General features: G+C 38.4%; 1 protein-coding gene across 3 annotated transcripts in view; it reads right to left on the bottom strand.

The window, feature by feature from the left end:
* Positions 1–18,919, bottom strand: part of LOC128253226 (protein amalgam) — a 508,116-nt gene that overhangs the window by 407,202 nt on the left and 81,995 nt on the right. The window contains exon 2 of one of the 3 annotated variants that reach the window (XM_052981473.1): positions 13,224–13,487. The exons of the other annotated variants lie outside the window; for them this stretch is intronic. The gene's annotated coding sequence lies outside the window, so the exon portion shown is untranslated. The remainder of the gene's footprint in view (positions 1–13,223; positions 13,488–18,919) is intronic. 3 annotated transcript variants of the gene reach the window in all.

Genomic DNA, 18,919 nt, shown 5'->3' with positions numbered 1-18,919 from the left:
CAGTTACCAGCATAAAGATGTCGATGATATACATACTCATTGCATTGTCAATCCTGATTACGGTTGTTGCCTGGACCTTTAACCGGAATGAGATAATTTTTTGTCCTATCCCTACCCCCCAAGTCCGACCCAACTATGAAGTGCCGAAAAGTTATCTGCGCAAGATCGGAACGAACATTTTTTGTAGACAATCCAGAAAAACTTGACCAGGTAATCTATAAAAAAAAACAGTTTCATATAGTAAAATTAAACGAATTGTGAAGTTTGATTTTTTTTGGATTTTTTTCAAACATTTTCCTTTATCCGCTCAAAAACAGATTTTTTCTGATCATAAGTTGGCAGCACTGTTTCCAGGAGCAGACCACCGCCTGCTGTACGCCTCACTTTTTTCACGCATGAACTAACTTCCGCCAGTCTGCCGTCGTCACTCCGGGTGAAAGTGCTGACAATATCAGCGTAGGATTTTCCTTCGGACCATATAACCAGGGCGATCGCAACTTTCGCAGAACGATTGCTGCAAATGCTGCTGCTGCCTCCCATGTCCTTTGGCTCCTAAGTATAAGGGGAACGAGGGTTTCCGGGAGAAAACACTTTTCGCTTGTGGGTGAACCGGTGACACTCAAACTGGGTATGCTGAGCGTCCTCCACAATCCCGCTGCCGCACTCCGGGCCACCATCCTCCGTATCATGTCCGAAGTGCTTGAGGTAGATCCGGAAACAGCCGTGACCACTTAGCGCCTGTGTAAGGTAGAAATCTACCTGGCCATGATTTCGGTTTACCCACGACTCTATGCAAGGGATGAGCTTGTGGGTCCGGGGTTCTTTGCTAGATTCGCCATTGGCTCTCGGTTCTGCATGGATGTCAAACAAGGAGGTCCTGACATCCTTGGCTTTCCGTACCAGTTCGCGCAACGGGACTTGCAAAGCCAGTGCAAGACTATTTTTCGGCGCAACCCCAGTGGTCAGAAATATGTATACGTGATCACTGACTGTGTACACATCGCCTATCCTCCAGAATGTGCGGCTGGCTATGGAGCTGCATCTCGCGGATCCGGCATAAGAACTAGGCGATCCTGATCTCCAGGTGGTTCGTAACTATTTTCCCTTGGTGATCTGGTATGCTGAACACGGCCGTCAGTGTCCCGGAGAATGCTGCGTCCCTTCACCTCTTTAGTATCTATTCCTTACTGCATTGCGATTGCAGCGGAAAGATCTGCCTCCTTCACCAGCGCGTCGAGACCTCTAATTTAGAAGACCGTTATTGGCGTTATTTCCAAACACTTGCGCTATATTCTCCCTCATAGTGTCCGTGCTCTTCTCGCTTTCTTTGGCCACTTCCAGGGGGTTGCCCTTTGCCATGCGCCGGACCATATTAACACAGCTACTTTGGTCTGAGAGCTTGTTATCCTCCCTTTTGGTGACCATCGCCAGGATTCCTCTTCCGCTTGGACAATTTCGGCTTCCGGGCGCTCGCGCTTACCTTTTTTTGCCTTGCCTCTCATCCTCTTTTTCATGGCCACTCCACTCGTTTTCTGGCTCTGTGCCGTCGCTTGCATACGGTCGATGTTGCTGTGCGCTGACCACCTGCTGGACATGTGAGGCCTTCAAGGCCGGCATCCTGTTCGTCTTGGACGCCGTTGGCTTTAAGTGATCGCACTATTGCGGCCTGTCAGCCTCTATACTTTTAACTACAGTTTGAACTGCTCGCGCCTTGTTAAAAACCTTCGCGGCTTGCTGCGCTTTTTTAGTAGTGCCCTCTTTGCGGCGCGAGAGCATTTCGGGCACTTTATTTTTTTTATGGATTATGAAATTTGAACGAGCAAGTTGATACCTCGAATTGGTCAACTTGGAGCCCGGTTCTCTTTAATTTCTTAAAAAGTCTGGACATGGAGTTTTTCAGGAAAGAGAAAACCACGGGGGCTTATGAAACGCGTTTTCAGAGGGAAATGAGGGAACCAACGTATGGAAAACTAAATAGAGTCTACCATATAACTGTCCTGCAATGTATAAGGGATCATCGTTTGAATTCATAAAATTGCAATCGAGTTCCGATAAATGCCTATTCATTTCTGCGAATTTAGCTCTTCGAAAACTGCGAAAACTGCGAACTGGGACATGACAGTAATGGAGCTGATGCTAAGTGTAGGATGGCAGGCGTCATCAGGATGAGACGCATTGTGCGGTCACATCTATATATAACATAATTTCCAGCAAATATTTCGCAGTCAGAGACTGAGGAATTGAGCCACGTTTCGTTAAAAGCAATCACATTGGCATCGAAGAAGATACGGTTGGCGTGCAGTTTACTAAGTTTGCCCAATAAGCTGCGAACATTCTGGCAGTGTAGGGAAAAATAATTATTTAGTGGGTTAATGGAACCTGAGGCCCATGGACTTGAGGGTTAATTATATTTACGTACTCGTGAACAATATCATGTTCAGGCCAGATAGAAGCATCGAGAGCTTTATTAAGATGTTCCTCAGAAAGTTTAATTTTACACTTAGATATTTCACGTCTCTGCTTAAACTTGAACTTCAATACGGTTAGTTTGGCTCGAGAAACATTCAGTTTGCTGCTCAGGTAGTTTTCGAGCAAGCTTTTTTAGTGCAACGCCCGATAAGGGCTTAGGTTCCAGATGAGTGACTCCAGATAAGGTTGACTGCGGTATTCCCGTGTTCGTAATAGAAGGCGTCAAAATTATACCAGAACCAACTGCAGCAGCACGCGACGTAGATGGCTGGTCAATGTTGACGAGTTGCGGATCAGAAAGTGCGACTAATTCGGGCGGTCCAGAATGGGCAGCAGCAACCTTTACGCGCGTGTCAGTGCTCGCGACGAAACGACGAAATAAACCAACAACAGACGCAAGTGTTGAGGTTTGCGGTAACATCAAGAATAGTGTAGGGCAACAAAGGGATATGATAAAAATCACCGAAAACTAGTGAAGTATCCACTTTGACCACAATTGAAACATCAAGTTTTTTAGAATTTGATTCTTTATTTTGTAGAAGCAGCAATTGTGCCGCTTGTAGTGTACAGCGCGCCACGCGTTGGCGCTCCGTTATTATTTAGACAGCACTAGATGTTAGGAAAATATTCCATCTAGTGTATAGAAGAGTCGGAGCCGAGCACTTCTAGCATTGCTCGGTACTAAACTCGCCGGATGGGGGGGTGGTTCTTTCCTCGTCCTCTATATGATAAGCACTGTCACACAAAACAAAAAAAAGGTTTTATGCACTAAGCGGTAATCTAACAGGTTCCAAACAAATAGGGATGTAAACAGACTTTTTGATAAGCGGACGGACGATGAAGACTAAGTAGATCAAGATTAATCAAGAGTTCGGGGGAGCTAGGTGAGGAGCCGTTTTGCACCCTCCCTACCTTGATAACACGTGAGAAATTTGGCGGTTATCCCTTATTTGATTTTATTTATAAATTCACAAACTTTATTCATGTAACAGCAGCATTGTATTTCAAACGACACACAATAAAATCCACAAAAATATAATAGAAAATGCATTATAAGGTTTTTGTTCACTTATTGGTTTTTACAGTGGGCTGAACATGAGTGTGTTTGCACGGCTGGGGTTTATAACATAGTTATCTCGTATAAATGGATTCTAAATAAACGGCTATGATCAAAAACCTAAAATACAAGAGTTATTAAAAGAGTCTAAACTATATTTTCAAAAGAAAAGAAAACTCGACTGTAAATTCACAGCATCTTCCAGCAATCCTTAGTCCGGAGACTGCTCGAAGAAAATATCCTCCTTGGGCAACTTGCTAAATCCTGGGATTCGTCAGTAATAATTTATCCATGCCGCGCGTGGCGCGTGCTGGTGAGGTAATGGACTGCCTTAACGCCTTCCATAAGGTTGGGGTGATCCTAAATCCTGGTGGCCTCGCGTGGCGTGCTGTGCGCAGCTGTGTCAGCGCAGTGTATAGCTTTTTAGACGGTTTTTATTTTCGGCCACACATACGTGCCGATATTACGTTGATAATCGCTACGCAGCACGTGGCGTCCTGCGGTCAGGAGTCGTATCCGTTCGACGGGTTAGTTGCAGAAGTTTTCAGGCCATATATAATAGCTGGCTCAGTCATGTATATGATCAAGCCGCACGTGGCGTGCGGTGTTCCGGTGACGTAAACGATCGATGTGGACACAAGAATTTGCGGTGCCTCACCATGCTGATCCTCTTCAAGTTGTCTGCCGACCAGTAGTCGAGCACAACTGTAGCAAGCTCGGTACTCCCTGGCCGGCTTTAACTATCACGATACTTTTGACGATTTTGGCCAGCTGCAACAAAATAACACTACCACTTACTGACCTGCCTATCTTATAGGCCTTATTACCTTCTGTTTTACGACTTGAAATGAAGTGAGCGAAAATTCTGGCACGCGCTACTGTGTGCACTGAGCGAGGTTGCGAAACTTCAAATAACGGAATCCTTCCAGGTTTTTGTTCTGGATTCTGGTTCCTACGCGCTTTCGCTGACGCGCGAGAGAGATCGCGCTATGCGACTCCGTCCCACGAGAGGACGATGCGACTAGTTGACGCTCGTCTGCCTGCTCACCGCAACGTTGCCAAATTTCAATGGAATTTTCCTAACTTCTTTCGCTTATTCTCTGCCTACCAACGCTACTGTTCTGAGGGAAAGAGGGAGCGCTATTCGATCATGTCAGCGACATACACTACTTGTGACTCGAGGAATATATGAATTTAATGGGCAAATATATTTCGCTAAATTCATTGAAATTTATTTTCCTATAAATTCTGGGCCCCACACGCTCTAACGTTTACATATATGTTTTCTGATTTTTACATTATTCTTTTAATTCTAAGTAAGGCTAGGTTACGTCGCTGCGCTGCCCACAGACGGCGGCAGAGAGACGGCTATGTATATGCTTAAGTATATAGGCTATGCTCTCTTAAGCGGGAGCGCGAGGTATATGCCCATGAGGTCCGTTCGTGTTACAATTATGCCGACGCTAGCACTTTCGGTATGTAGTCCAAGGCATAGCGATCGGTTCATATTTCGGACACTTGGGTTTATGACCGGGACATTTTGATTATGCAAACACTTCAACAAAGTCCCACAGTGTGAACCCTTTAAGTACTCTTGGTACAGTGGGTATACAATATGTGTCCATAATACATCCCTCTCCTTTTGAAAAATAAAGTAATAAAATTAAGTTATTTTCTAGTCATTATGTTTAATCGTTTAAAATTTTGGAAAATTTAAAAATGTTTAATTGTTTATTATTTGTTGTTGGTATTTTTTTTTTGTATTAAATGGAACCTGAAAGAATTGGTATTGGTTTTATTGTTTATATTAGTATATATTATTAGAACTTATTTGGTTAATCAGACCATTGCTATTTATTTAGTTGAAAATTATGAATGAAAAATTCTTTAACCTACCCTTATGAACTGTTTGTTTTATATTTTTATTAATTGAAATTACCATGTTATCATTTTATTCTATGCTTTCAACCTTATAGGGTCCAGTATATTTAAAGTCTAGCTTATGCCCTGTTTCATTTATCAATAAAACCTGATCTCCTATTTTTAAATCAAAATCTAAAGTATTTTTGTCATAGCTTTTTAATTTTTGCTAATGAGCTTCTAACATTAACCTAGCTCTCTTAAATGCTTGTTCTAGTCTAAACTTAGATTCTTTAGCATAGTCTTCTATATTATAAATAGGTTTTATGTCTTCAATGGACCGTACTTCAAAATAAAGTCTTCTTATATATATATATATATATATATATATATATATATATATATATATATATATATATAGATATTTTGTTAAATCACAGATTATAGTTACTGCATATTCATTTCCTGTTTCAGATTTGGGTAGTGGACCGATCGTTTCCACAATTACCCAGTCGAAAGCCATTTGTGGCATTTCAGTGATAGTCAATGAAGTTTTTGTGTGTTTCGTTGTTTTTGATTTTTGGCATTTGAGGCATTTTCTTATACACTTTGATATATCTCTAGTCATGCTTTTCCAATAATAATACCTTTTTATTTTTGCTAATGTTCTAGCTATGCCTGTATGACCTCCTTGTATTGGATCGTCATGGAATGTAAACAGTATTGCTTCTTTCTCTTTATCACTATTTGATAACAGGGTCACCGGCTTGAGTAGCGCTACTCTTAGAGATTGTAATATTTTATTGCCCATTATTAAACTGAATTCGTTAATCGCAAGGTCACCACATTTTGTACCTCATCGTTTACAATGACTTCGTATACATTGGGCTGAGAAGCTTCATTTAGAGTTTGCCTAGGCAAATCTTTTTCTTCATGTTCCGTGAGCGAAAATTCTGGCACGCGCTGCTGTCTGCACTAAGCGAGGTTGCGAAACTTCAAATAACGGAATCCTTCCAGGTTTTTGTTCTCGTTTCTGGCTCGTACGCGCTTTCGCTGACGCGCGAGAGAGATCGCGCTATGCGACTCTGTCAACACGAGAGAACGATGCGACTAGCTGACGCTCGTCTGCCTGCTTACCGCAACGTTGCCAAACTTCAATGGAATTTTCCTAACTTCTTTCGCTTATTCTCTGCCTACGCACGCTACTGTTCAGAGGGAAAGAGAGAGCGCTATTCGATCATGTCAGCGACATACACTACTTGTGACTCGAGGAATATACGAATTTGAAGGGCAAAATATATTTCGCTAAACTCATTGAAATTTATTTTCCTATAAATTCTCTCCGCCACACGCTCTAACGTTTACATATATGTTTTCTGATTTTTACATTATTCTTTTAATTCTAAGTAAGGCTAAGTCTCGTCGCTGCGCTGCCCACAGACGGCGGCTGAGAGACGGCTATGTATATGCTTAAGTATATAGGCTATGCTCTCTTAAGCGGGAGTGCGAGGTATATGCCCATGAGGTCCGTTCGTGTTGCAATTATGCCGACGCTAGCACTTTCGGTGTGTAGTCCAAGGCATAGCGATCGGTTCACATTTCGGACACTTGGGTTTATGCAACAAAGTGTTACAGTGTGCACCCTTTAAGTACTCTTGGTACAGTGGGTATACAATATGTTTGCATACTACTCTAGTCAAAATGACCAAAATTGGCTTTGATCGATGTAGTTTACACGGGTAAAATTGGATCAGATGAAGGAACGATAAAATACACCTCCGGCAAAGACAAAGAATCATGGTGACCCCGAGTTTGCGATTTTTTACCAATTTTTTCGGTGAAAAAACTAAAACAATTACTAAACAAACACACACAAGCAAATTATTCATGTCGGTTCGACTAAAAAGTTAACCAGTTTAATCTTCCGAAATAAATTTCGTCATTGGAATTTTTCTGCCTTTCATAATTTTGTTCCTCAAGCCCTTTCTTCGTCGCCGCTGCACTTTAATTGTTTAATTGGCCTGCTACCGCTGGAATTGGGATTTAAAAAAGAAGTTGCAATTGTCGAATCGGCAACCAGGAAAATAGTGCTGAGAGTTGAAAGTTATTTGTGGCGTTATGTTAATTGTGTTTTAACCCATTATTGAAGTTTTTGCATTCGTGTAAAAATCGGTAGGTAGTGATCATTTGAACACCATTCAAACCATTTCCTTTCGTCGTCGTGATTTTGCTTAATTTTACACAAGTTATTATCGCAATTAAATCCGTTGAATCCTACTGCAGTCACATAAATTTCTCGTTTCGTTTTAATACAAAATAGTATTATTTTTAATGGACTCTGGGCAGTTTGAAACCACTTTGCCAATTCAAAAATGCCTCTTGCAAGACCTTAGCATCTTCGCCTTGAAAACTTTACAGGTCCTCTACGCATCCGGCGCTAGTTAACAAATCGTTAACATAAAAATCATTCTGAATTACCTATGCGACTTTTGGATGAGTTTCTTGCGCCATCTCTCCTAGCCGCATTAAACACCGAATCGCCTAAAAGGGTGCTGGCGAAGTCATATATTACTGTGTTTAACTTAAAGATTTTCAGGGACTCGGAAGGATCTCGTCTCCATACTATGAGCTGAATTTTGTCATTTTTGGAGGACATTCAAGATACTTCTTCTTCAGCGAAGGGTCCTATGACAATTTGCTTTCTAGCAAAAAAAAATCTACTTCGTATGACGAACCATGAGTATTGGGGTCAGATTTAAACGGCAAACGAACCGAAACGACAATCTTTGAGTATTTTTCTCAAAGTGTTGTTGACAGAGTTGTTGCTCAGGAGTATGGACTTTCGCCTTGGGCGGAAAGTCCTCCACAGACCGAAATCTCTGCACGGTTGTGTCAAATCCAGCCGAGAACTGTCTTTAGTAAGATTGGCAGTTCAGGCACCTGCTTTATCTGTCCAATAGATAAAAGTTCAAAGAACGTATCTGCGCCGATAAGCATATCTATTTTTTGGGTCTTGAAGAAGAATGGATCTGCAAACTGAATATTTTCAGGCACCGTTTGATCCGGATGATAACCAGACATATTTTTTAAGATCCAAAAATCGGACAACTGGCTGTTAACAGAACACACAAAGTTTATTTATGAATCGGAGTCGAGCAACGCTCGAGCTAATACAAGCTCTCCAATTTTGGTTTGAACGCTCACAACAGCAGTTGTCACGAATGACTCGATCGAAGTGGATGGAGTCTCCTGCATGACCGTGGGCTGAGAAGGGGTGGTTACGCGAGATTTGTGTTTGAGGAATGTATATGTTGCAACGTTTAATGTGAGGAATTGCACACTCTTCAATTTTTTTGTAAAAAAACAGTGTCGATATGTTGTCAAAAAAAAAGGCAATCATCGTACACCCGCTTCAGGCTAGCAAGGGCTTTGGGATAATTTTCCGCAGTGACTTGAAAGTCACTAACTGTTCCTAAAGCGTCTCCAGCTAAACACGAAATTAAATGGTTGAATCTTTCAATATCGTGTAATTGAACGTCTTTGTCAACGAAAGTTTCAAAAAAGGCTTATAAAATTTTTAAATTGGGAGTGTTTTCCGCCAAGCGATGGAAGAGCGACGCTAGGCAGGCGGCATTGAGGCGGGCGATTTGCCGGCGGAGCGAATTTCTCGATATGTTTTTGTTTGCATTTATTTAAAATCGAAATTAGCAATGACTTTGTTTATACGGCCTTGTTTTCCAACTCTTCCCGGTATACATCTTTTGTATATTTTACTTATATTTGGTTTTGAAAAAGTGAAGCATTTTTAATGTGCGTATTTAGAATCTCTAATCGTCACTCAAGCTAAAACGGATTCACAGATAATTTACGTTCGGTTAATACTTTTCATGCACATCTCTTTGTTGTTTAAGCTCTTCTATATCCTTAATTGCCATTGCGTTTATTTGTATATATTTTTGTTTGTATCAAAGAGATGTTAAATATTTATTTTTATCAATATTATATATTTGTTTAATAATCTAAAAAAAAATTGCACTGCTGCAGCGATCGAGAACAAAAACGACCAAAGATAACTCGAAATAGCGGCAGCGGTGTCGGTGTGTGTGTGTAAGCGGCGAGCGGTTCTAATCCTAGGCAAATGCTAACGTAGAATGATACGCTGACCGATAACTAATGGCAACGAATATATAAGCGTGATGCCGAAAGGGGCGGGAAAGTTACGAAAAGCGAAGGAAAATTGTGAAAAGCGAGGAAAATTCTAGCGCAGGAAAATGTTTAGACAAACTGCGGTGGGGGTTTTTTGTCGATAATTTTTGAGAACTACACTTTTCACAATTTGCACTTTTTTCTAGATTTTTCTATTGATACCCTAACTTGGTGGTCACTACGACGATAATTGGGGGAATTAAGTTTGCACTAATTGGGTCGACGACGAGTATTTTATATGCGTGTTTATGGGCCAAAGCGATTCACATATAATTCGAAATATATTATGTTTATTGCTGAATTTGGATTGTTAGTACATGAAAATTTTTATTTCCTGATTAGAATGCTCACTATCTACCGATTTTTACACGAATGCCAAAAGTTGAAAGATGGGCCAAAACACAGCTAAATGTTTTTAACTTTTAGCACTCTATACCTGGTTGGAAACGACGAAATTTATTTCGGAAGATTAAACTTGTTAATTTTTTAGCCTAACCGACACGAATAATTTGATTGTGTGTGTTTGTTTAGTAATTATTTTAGATTTTTACCAATCACCATGAAAATTATCAGTGCGCTTTTCGACTACGGCGTTCAGTTACACTTCGATGCTGGACTGCAGCTGCTCCATGCGCAATAGCTTAGCCCTTGCAGCCATCGTGATATGACGCATCTTACCGTCGTCCACAATGTTCAGGACTTCGTCCAGGATCTTGCCCAGCTCCACGGGCTCCCCAGCGGGTGGATTTCCACGATTGTGGCTGACACCTGTAGTAATCGCATTTGCGAAGACATTCCTTAATTAATCAATCAGCGATCAGCAATCAGCTTCCGACAAGCAAACAATAAAAGCCACCATAGGGGGTGCTGTAGAAATCGCCCGTTAACTGGGTCACAGCTGATGATCAGCGATCACCAATAAGGATCCTTTCTCAGGTTGAGCATTCTGTTGTGTTTCGGTTTTAGCTATGAAGGCCAGTTTTATTTCCGTTGACATTTAAGGTGAAAACTCGGTCATTGTTGCTTTAAACGATTTCAAAAGGTCCTGAGTTAGGCAGTTCCAATGGCTGCTTGACGACATCGGTGCGAATAAATACATGAGAGAATTTGCTCATTTCTTTTAGACGGAAAATATTTTGGTTGCTGTGATGCGCAGAAGGAGTCAGTCGCATTAAGTCAAGAAAATCGCTAATAAAAGTTGCAGGATCCACGGTTGCCATGAGATCTTCAAAAAATGCATTCGGCATGCGTGATTTTGTCCTGTAGAGGACCTAAGCAGCCGATGATTTAAGGTCATCTTTTAGACACGTACATCATCGCAGTCTTAAATGGTCTGAACCTTATTTCGACAATTCCATTGGATTGCGGGTTATAAGCAGTTGTGTGGATGTGTTCACTGCCCATGAGGTGGGCCAGCTCCTTGAACAGCGCAGATTCGAACTGAGTGCTTGGCCAGTTATTATTGTTCAAGTGAATCTGTCTATTATAATTAGGCAGTACGGAAAGTTTAGATGGAATGGCATGAGGACGATGTCCATATGAACATGGTTGAATCTGTCGCTGAAAACTGTGATCTTCTCTAGAGTCAGATGACTATGCCTGCTTATCTTAGCAGGTTGCCAAGAAAGACAAGTTCTGCACCACTCAATGACTTTTCCCTTATGTAAATTGTTGATAAGTTACAGTAAAGTGCGACATTGTCATTCTAGCGTATTTTTTGCATCTGAAGCGAAGTAGTTCCCTGTAGTAAGCTCTGGAGCTCCGTATCGGCTACCTGTTATTAAACTGACAGAGACTGGCATGGTAAAAGCACATAGCCTGGAAAATACATCCGCAACTACGTTGTCAGATCCATGAATGATTTCGGTCGTGAACTGCGAAATATAGCCAAGATAGTTGCCTCGGTGACGATTTTTCATGCCTTTGCATGTGGTCTTTTTTTGTTGCAAATAATTTGACCCTCGAGGCAGTGCTTCAAATACTTTATGACTTCATAAATGGAGAGCAAAGCTCTATTGTGGCCAATTGTGCTTTTATAAAACGGATGAGAAAGTAGTACCGATTTTGTGACGCTTTGTTTACATGAATCGTAAGCGGAGACTTGTTTTGGTGTCCATTTTATCGGGCGTTGGTCGCTCTTCCTGACGTTCCTCAGAAGTTCTGAAACGGGAGCCTGGATGTGTACCGAACTAGGCAGGCATCTTCGGTAATAATTGATATTGCCGAAAAATCATACTTTTTTGTTAATTGTAGAAGGCCTAGTATAGTTTTTTATTGCCTCTAACCAAAAACTGGGAGGTTTGATTGATAGTTTCGCTAAAAAAATTCACCTCTGCATGGGCCAATTTCCGTGGCTACGAAGGATCTTCATGTGTAGTGTGCAGGATCAGAACTCTTCAAGTGCAAACGTAATTTGACCACACACGCCAACAGCGTGTGATTAGTCGCGTCAGCTTATTCCCACAGTTGGCGACTGCAACAATTATATCCATGTATGCACATAACATTTATTCTGTCTCTCTCTCTCTGTGAGCGCCTCTCTCGGAGATAAACATAAGCTAAAACATAAGGCGGTTGCGGCACTGCCGGCTTGACCGACAGCGCCGACTGCGCAACAGATAGAACTAAGCTTAACTAAGAACAGAGGCCGAACACTCAAGAAATGTCAGCGAGACGATTAACATAATAAAAAGCTAATATAAATAAAATATCAAAAGTGCATTTTTTTTTTTTTTTATTTTTACATATGCATTTTATTTACTGAATTTTCTCTGAATTGAGACTAACAATAAATATATAAAATCTTAAATTAAAACTATATCTGACAGTCAAGATGACTGATGCGAGATGAAAGGGCTTTAATAAATATTGCTAAGCTGGAAGGTCATTTCGTTATAATCGGGTACGGTTGGGAACCCTGGCTAGGCCCCTGGCGAGCTGGTTTGGATGAGAAGTTAGTTTGGTATGATAGGACGCTTTTTGTTTCGATATTTCATCTTTTACGGGTAGAATGCCAAGATCTCTGTGGATGTTGTCGTTCCGAACATACCAAGGTGCCCCAGTGATAGTTCTCAGGATTTTTGATTGTGCTCGCTGGATAATATCGATGTTACTGCTGCTCGCGTTTCCCCACAATTGGGATCCGTAAGTCCAGACTGGCTTAAGCGTTGAATTGTAGAGCAGGACCTTGAAGTCTAGGCAAAGGGGGGAGCGAGCGCTTATGAGCCAATGAAGGCTATTGGATTTTAGCTTAAGATTAATTTTCTTAGCTTCAATATGTCTCCGCCATGTAGGTCTCCTGTCTAGGTGGAAGCCAAGGTACGTTACATCGTCAGCTTGTGGAAGTGGCGTGTTATTCAGAGTTAGCGGGGGACACGTTTGTCTGTTAAGAGTAAACGTTATGTGTTTACACTTTTGCGCATTTATTTTTATAGGCCAGTCTGATAACCACCTCTCCACTACCACAAGATGATCAGCTAGTAGTGCTGTTGCCTGAATTGGTCATTTGGACCGACTTAGGATCGCGGTATCGTCTGCGAATGTAGAAGTAGTTAGCCGCTCGTTCGTGGGAATATCTGCGGTTTAGAGGAGAAATAGGGTTGGATCAAGGGCGCTACCTTGTGGAACTTACAGCTCTGTTGTAAAGGTATGATTCAAGTATCCTGTGAGTGTTTTCCGGCAGTAACATTCTGATTTTATGCATAAGACCACCGAGCCAGACTCGGTCGAAAGCCTGCGCAACGTCAAGGAATACCGCGCTGCAGTATTCCCGAAGCTCGAATGCAGTTCGTATTTCTGTTGTTAATCTATTGACTTGCTCTATTGTTCCATGGCTTTCTCGAAAGCCAAATTGATGTGCCGGATGGAAGAAAAGTAAATCTCCAGCGATTCATAACTGCAAAAAATTAGTCAACATGACAAAGGGACCATACGAACAAATTGCTATAGACGTAATTAAATGCAAAATAATTGGGTCAAAGCTTTACAAGGTCTAAAATGAGCTTACAGTTGATGCAATAATCACTAAACTCCAAAGCACAATTGTTGGCAAAATTTCAGAGGTACTAAAAGCTAAAATGGAAAATATCTACCAAAGAGGAAAAACAACCACTCAATTCACAAACGAACTTGATAACCTTGGCAAATTACCAGAAGCATCGACGAAGGACTAAGTGCAGAACAGGCTGACAAATTCAGCACAAAAGAAGCAATATCTACTTTGATAAAGAATTGCGAAAGCGGGAAAACCAAAACAGTTTTGGAAGCCAGCTCATTCAATAATATGAATGACGCTATAGCTAAATGCATTCACTTCGGTACCCAACAAACAAATAACACCAGTGTAATGTATAAAAAGTTAGTTATTTTAGAGGCAATGGTAGAGGAAACTATCGAGTTAATTTTATGCGCGGTAAAAAAAGCGTTCTATCAGGGAAATTATCGCGGTAGAGGCCAATATTACCAATATAATAATAATCGAGGAAATTATGGCCAATGCCAATATCAAAACCCGAATTACTATAGAAACCAAAACCAACATAATTAGAGCGGAATCCAAATAGGTTACTTCTGAAATAATTCAAATAATAGAGGAAACTTAAATGCTCAAGACCTATTGAAACCGAACAGGAAAACTAAAAAATTCCCTTAAGAGCTATTAAAACAGAACAGGAAAACTAAAAGAAGAAAATGCCACACAAAGCAACTTTATATCAAATAAATCTCAGTCTCAACATTTATATACAAATAAGTAACCAACACACTAAAACACCCTTAACCCTTTTTATAGATACAGGAACTGATTTAAGTATTCTAAAAATAAATTTTGTTAACTATAATAACATAGACATAACAAAAATAATAACAATGTCTGGAATAGGAAAGAGGCTTAAAAGGGCTTAAAATTTATAAAAATACAAACAGGAAAATTTATAATCCATTTCAAATTCCAAATAGTTAATGGCGACTTTCCAATACCCTGTGACGGTATAATAGTAATGGACTTCGTAAAAACATTTAAATGACAACTTGAATTTAAAACAGATCATGACCGGTTAATAGCTAGACCCGAAAACTTCGATCAAGAGATCAACATTCCAACTATACATTCAATAGACAGTAATCTAATAATTCCGGCTTGATCTGAAGTCGTAAGACAAATTTTTATAAATACTTATTAAAAATCTATATATAGCTGATGGTGTAATAATAGCAAGCACCATAGCTAATTCAAACAATACATTGGTCCGCATTTTAAATTCGCCGGATGCTAATAAAATTATAAATATTACTAAAATCGATTATGAGCCATTAGATAACTATCAAAAACCACAAAATACAGAAATCAGAAAAAAAGAAGTCCTATCCAAATTAATAAAGAATTTTCCTGAAATGTTTAAAAGTACCCTTACTAAATTATGCACCGAATTTACTGATATATTCGGACTAGAAAAATAACCTTTATCTTCAAATAATTTTTATGAACAAAAATTAGGATTGAAGGATGACGTTCCAGCCTATATTAAAGACTATAGAACACCCCATATCCAAAAAGAAGAAATAGATAAGCAAGTTGAAAAATTAATTAAAGATGGCATAGTAGAACCCTCTGTATCAGAATACAATAGCCCAAGAAAAACGATGGAGATTAGTTATCGACTACCGAGAAATGAACAAAAAGTTATCAGCAGATAAATTATTATTACCTCGAATTGATACGATATTCTCGATCAACTTGGCAGAGCAACAATTTTTGCATGTCTGGATTTAATGTCCGGATTCCATCAAATTAACTTAGAAAAAGAGCAATGGTTCATACCGTTTCAAACGATTACCCTATTGTATAAAAATAGCCCCTAATTCATTTCAAAGGATGATGACACTAGCCTTTTCGGGATTAGAGCCCTGACAAGCTTTCCTTTACATGAATGACCTGGTAGTAATAGGTTGTTCTGAAAATCATATGATCAAAAATTTAACTAACGTATTTAGCATATGCCGAAAACCAATCTCAAACTACACCCAGTAAAATGTTCTTTTTTGTTATGCACGAAGTAACATTCTTGGGTCATAAATGCACAAATACAGACATTTTACCTGATAATACAAAATATACTATATAAATACTTTGTCTCTTCTGATGCATATGAATCAAGAAGATTTAAAGCTTTTTGCAACTATTAAGAGTGGCGCTACAAATTTTTGTCAGTACTCGAGACACTTAACTCACCTTTGCAAGAAAAATGTTACATTTAATTGGAATGCATAATTAAATTTAAATGCATTAATTTAACCAACCCTCTTGCAGTACCCAGATTTCAATAAAGAATTCAGTATAACAACAGATGCCAGTAAGCAAGCTTGCGGAGCAGTTTTAACCCAGCCATATGCTGGGGTAGACCTCCCAATAGCATACGCCTCTAGAAGATTCACAAAAGCGAAAATAATAACTCAACATCTGAACAAGAATTAGCAGCAATATATTGGGTTGGAAATCATATCAGACCATATGTTTATGGTAAACCCTTCACGATGAACACAGATCATAAGCCTTTAACATATTTATTTTCAATGAAAAACCCAATGAATGAGACTAGATCTAGAAGAATTTCCCTTTACAGCAGAGTACCTTAAGGGAAAGAACAATTATGTGGCAGATGCCTTGTCAAGGACAAGCAACGAAGAAGAAGCACTTAAAGATATTAATAGACAAATTTTAAAAGTCACTACAAGATAATAAAGTAAACAGAAAAACAAACTGAGCAGTTTCAAAATCAGATTCGGATTTGCAACAGCAACCGAAAGCTTCTAAGCCCAAAATATTTGACGTCATTCGCAATGAAGATGTTAAAAACTAGTGACCTTGCATTTAACAGCATCAAATTGTTCCCTTAAAAAATGAAAAAATATATATACAGGAATAAAAGTTGATGATCTATATATGTATATACCAATGGAATATTCGATTTAGAAAAATCCAGAGGCTGGAACAGCCGGTATAAATAAGATTAACTAACTAAAGATGGCACCTAGCGAGAAAATCTTTGAAATTATTTAAATAGATATATTCAAAAATATGGCAACAAAATATTAATGAATTTAAGAGTAGCGCTACTCAAGCCGGTAACCACAATAAATAACAATAAAGAAAAAAAAGCTATACTGTCTAGACTACACAATGATCCAATACAAGGTAGACATACAGGAATTACGAAAACGCCAGCAAAAATAAAACGACAATATTATTGGAAAAACATGACAAGTGACGTTGCAAGCCACGTAAAAAATGTATTCAATGCCAAGAGGCCAAAACAACGAAACTTACAAAAACGCCCATAACTATTACAGAAACACATCTTAAGGCATTTGATAGAGTGTTAGTGGATACGATCGGTCCATTACCTAAAGCAGAACAAGGAAATGAATACGCAGTCACCTTAATTGTGATTTAACAAAATACCCTGTTGCTATTCCAATACCGGATATAACTGTAGCCAAAGCTATATTTAAATCCTTTATTCTAAAGTACGGTCCAATGAATACATTTATTACGGATATGGAAACCGAATATAAGAATTCAATAATCAATAATTTATGTAAATATCTAAACATTGAAAACATAACTTCTACCGCACACCACCACCAGACTTTAAGTACAATCGAAGAAGTCACAGAACATTTAAATATACTTATATATACTTAAATATACTTAAATATACTTAATACTTAAATATACTTAAATATACTTAAATATACTTAAATATACTTAAATATACTTAAATATACTTAAGTATACTTAAATATACTTAAATATACTTAAATATACTTAAATATACTTAAATATACTTAAATATACTTAAATATACTTAAATATACTTAAATATACTTAAATATACTTAAATATACTTAAATATACTTAAATATACCTAAATATACTTAAATATACTTAAATATACTTAAATATACTTAAATATACTTAAATATACTTAAATATACTTAAATATACTTAAATATACTTAAATATACTTAAATATACTTAAATATACTTAAATATACTTAAATATACTTAAATATACTTAAATATACTTAAATATACTTAAATATACTTAAATATACTTAAATATACTTAAATATACTTAAATATACTTAAATATACTTAAATATACTTAAATATACTTAAATATACTTAAATATACTTAAATATACTTAAATATACTTAAATATACTTAAATATACTTAAATATACTTAAATATACTTAAATATAATATTAATATACTTAAATATACTTAATTTGGCACAGATCTCATAAACAGTCCTGTCGACTCAAGAATAAAAACTAGCCTGATATCTTAGGCCCACAAAGTTTAAATTGAAATTCACCTTATTTTTTTTCCACAGTAGTATACTTAGCTAAAATCTACTTTCGTGGTCAGCACTATTCATTTCATTAAATTAATATAACTTAGTTAGGAACAAGAGTCAACATGGCTATTTAGAAGTTTAAATAAAAACATAGCACCATTACATGTTATCCGGTCCAGCAAGGTTGGCTAGTCCAAGACGGAGCCTGTTGATGTAGGATGACAGGTGAAGAAGTGGATTCCAGTTAAGTCCCCTCGAGGCAAATATTGCTTCTTAACTGATTCAATCAAGTCGTGATCCTCCGATATTGAAGTGACCATATACAAGAACAACATTTGGGTAAGGGTCGAACAAGCGAAACAAAAAGGAGCCAAGTAGTGTAAGGGTCGTTAAGCTCTTTAGATAAACGTGTTATGCACGCTAAAACCCCTTTGGCCTTTCCCACTATATTGCTAATTTGATCTGAAAAATTTAGTTTTGGTTAAGTAGAATGCCTAAGTCTGATTTTTGTGAAATACATATTTGCTGGTTTGAGCCCATAGATACTTTTTGGAGAGATAACTGTTAAATAAGACTTTTTAAGTGCGATTGGACAAGTATGTTTCAATCCATTTGACTAGGCGAGTAGGAAAGCCGAATAGAGATAGCTTTTTTAACAGCAGAAGTTGGTTTACTAAAATACGCAAAGACGACATCAAATTGGTATTTTTGATACAATCCATTTCTTAAAAAAGACTTAATTTCAAGAAGGGTTGTTGTTGTGGACCGACGCTTGATAAAAACATGCTGAGATGGGGACATTAATAAGTAGCATTGATGTTATACCTGGGAAGAGAGGAAAAAGGGCAGAGAGGAAAAAGGGCTTAAATTGATTTTGGGGTTAGAAGAAGAGGTAATTTGAAAAAAACTGTGAAAATAGATTGGCGATATCAGCGTCATCACTAGCAACGGAATTATTATAGTGA

The sequence above is a fragment of the Drosophila gunungcola genome (assembly GCF_025200985.1).
Source record: "Drosophila gunungcola strain Sukarami chromosome 2L unlocalized genomic scaffold, Dgunungcola_SK_2 000007F, whole genome shotgun sequence".
Lineage (NCBI taxonomy): Eukaryota > Metazoa > Arthropoda > Insecta > Diptera > Drosophilidae > Drosophila > Drosophila gunungcola.
This window is presented reverse-complemented; position numbering and strand designations above follow the sequence as displayed.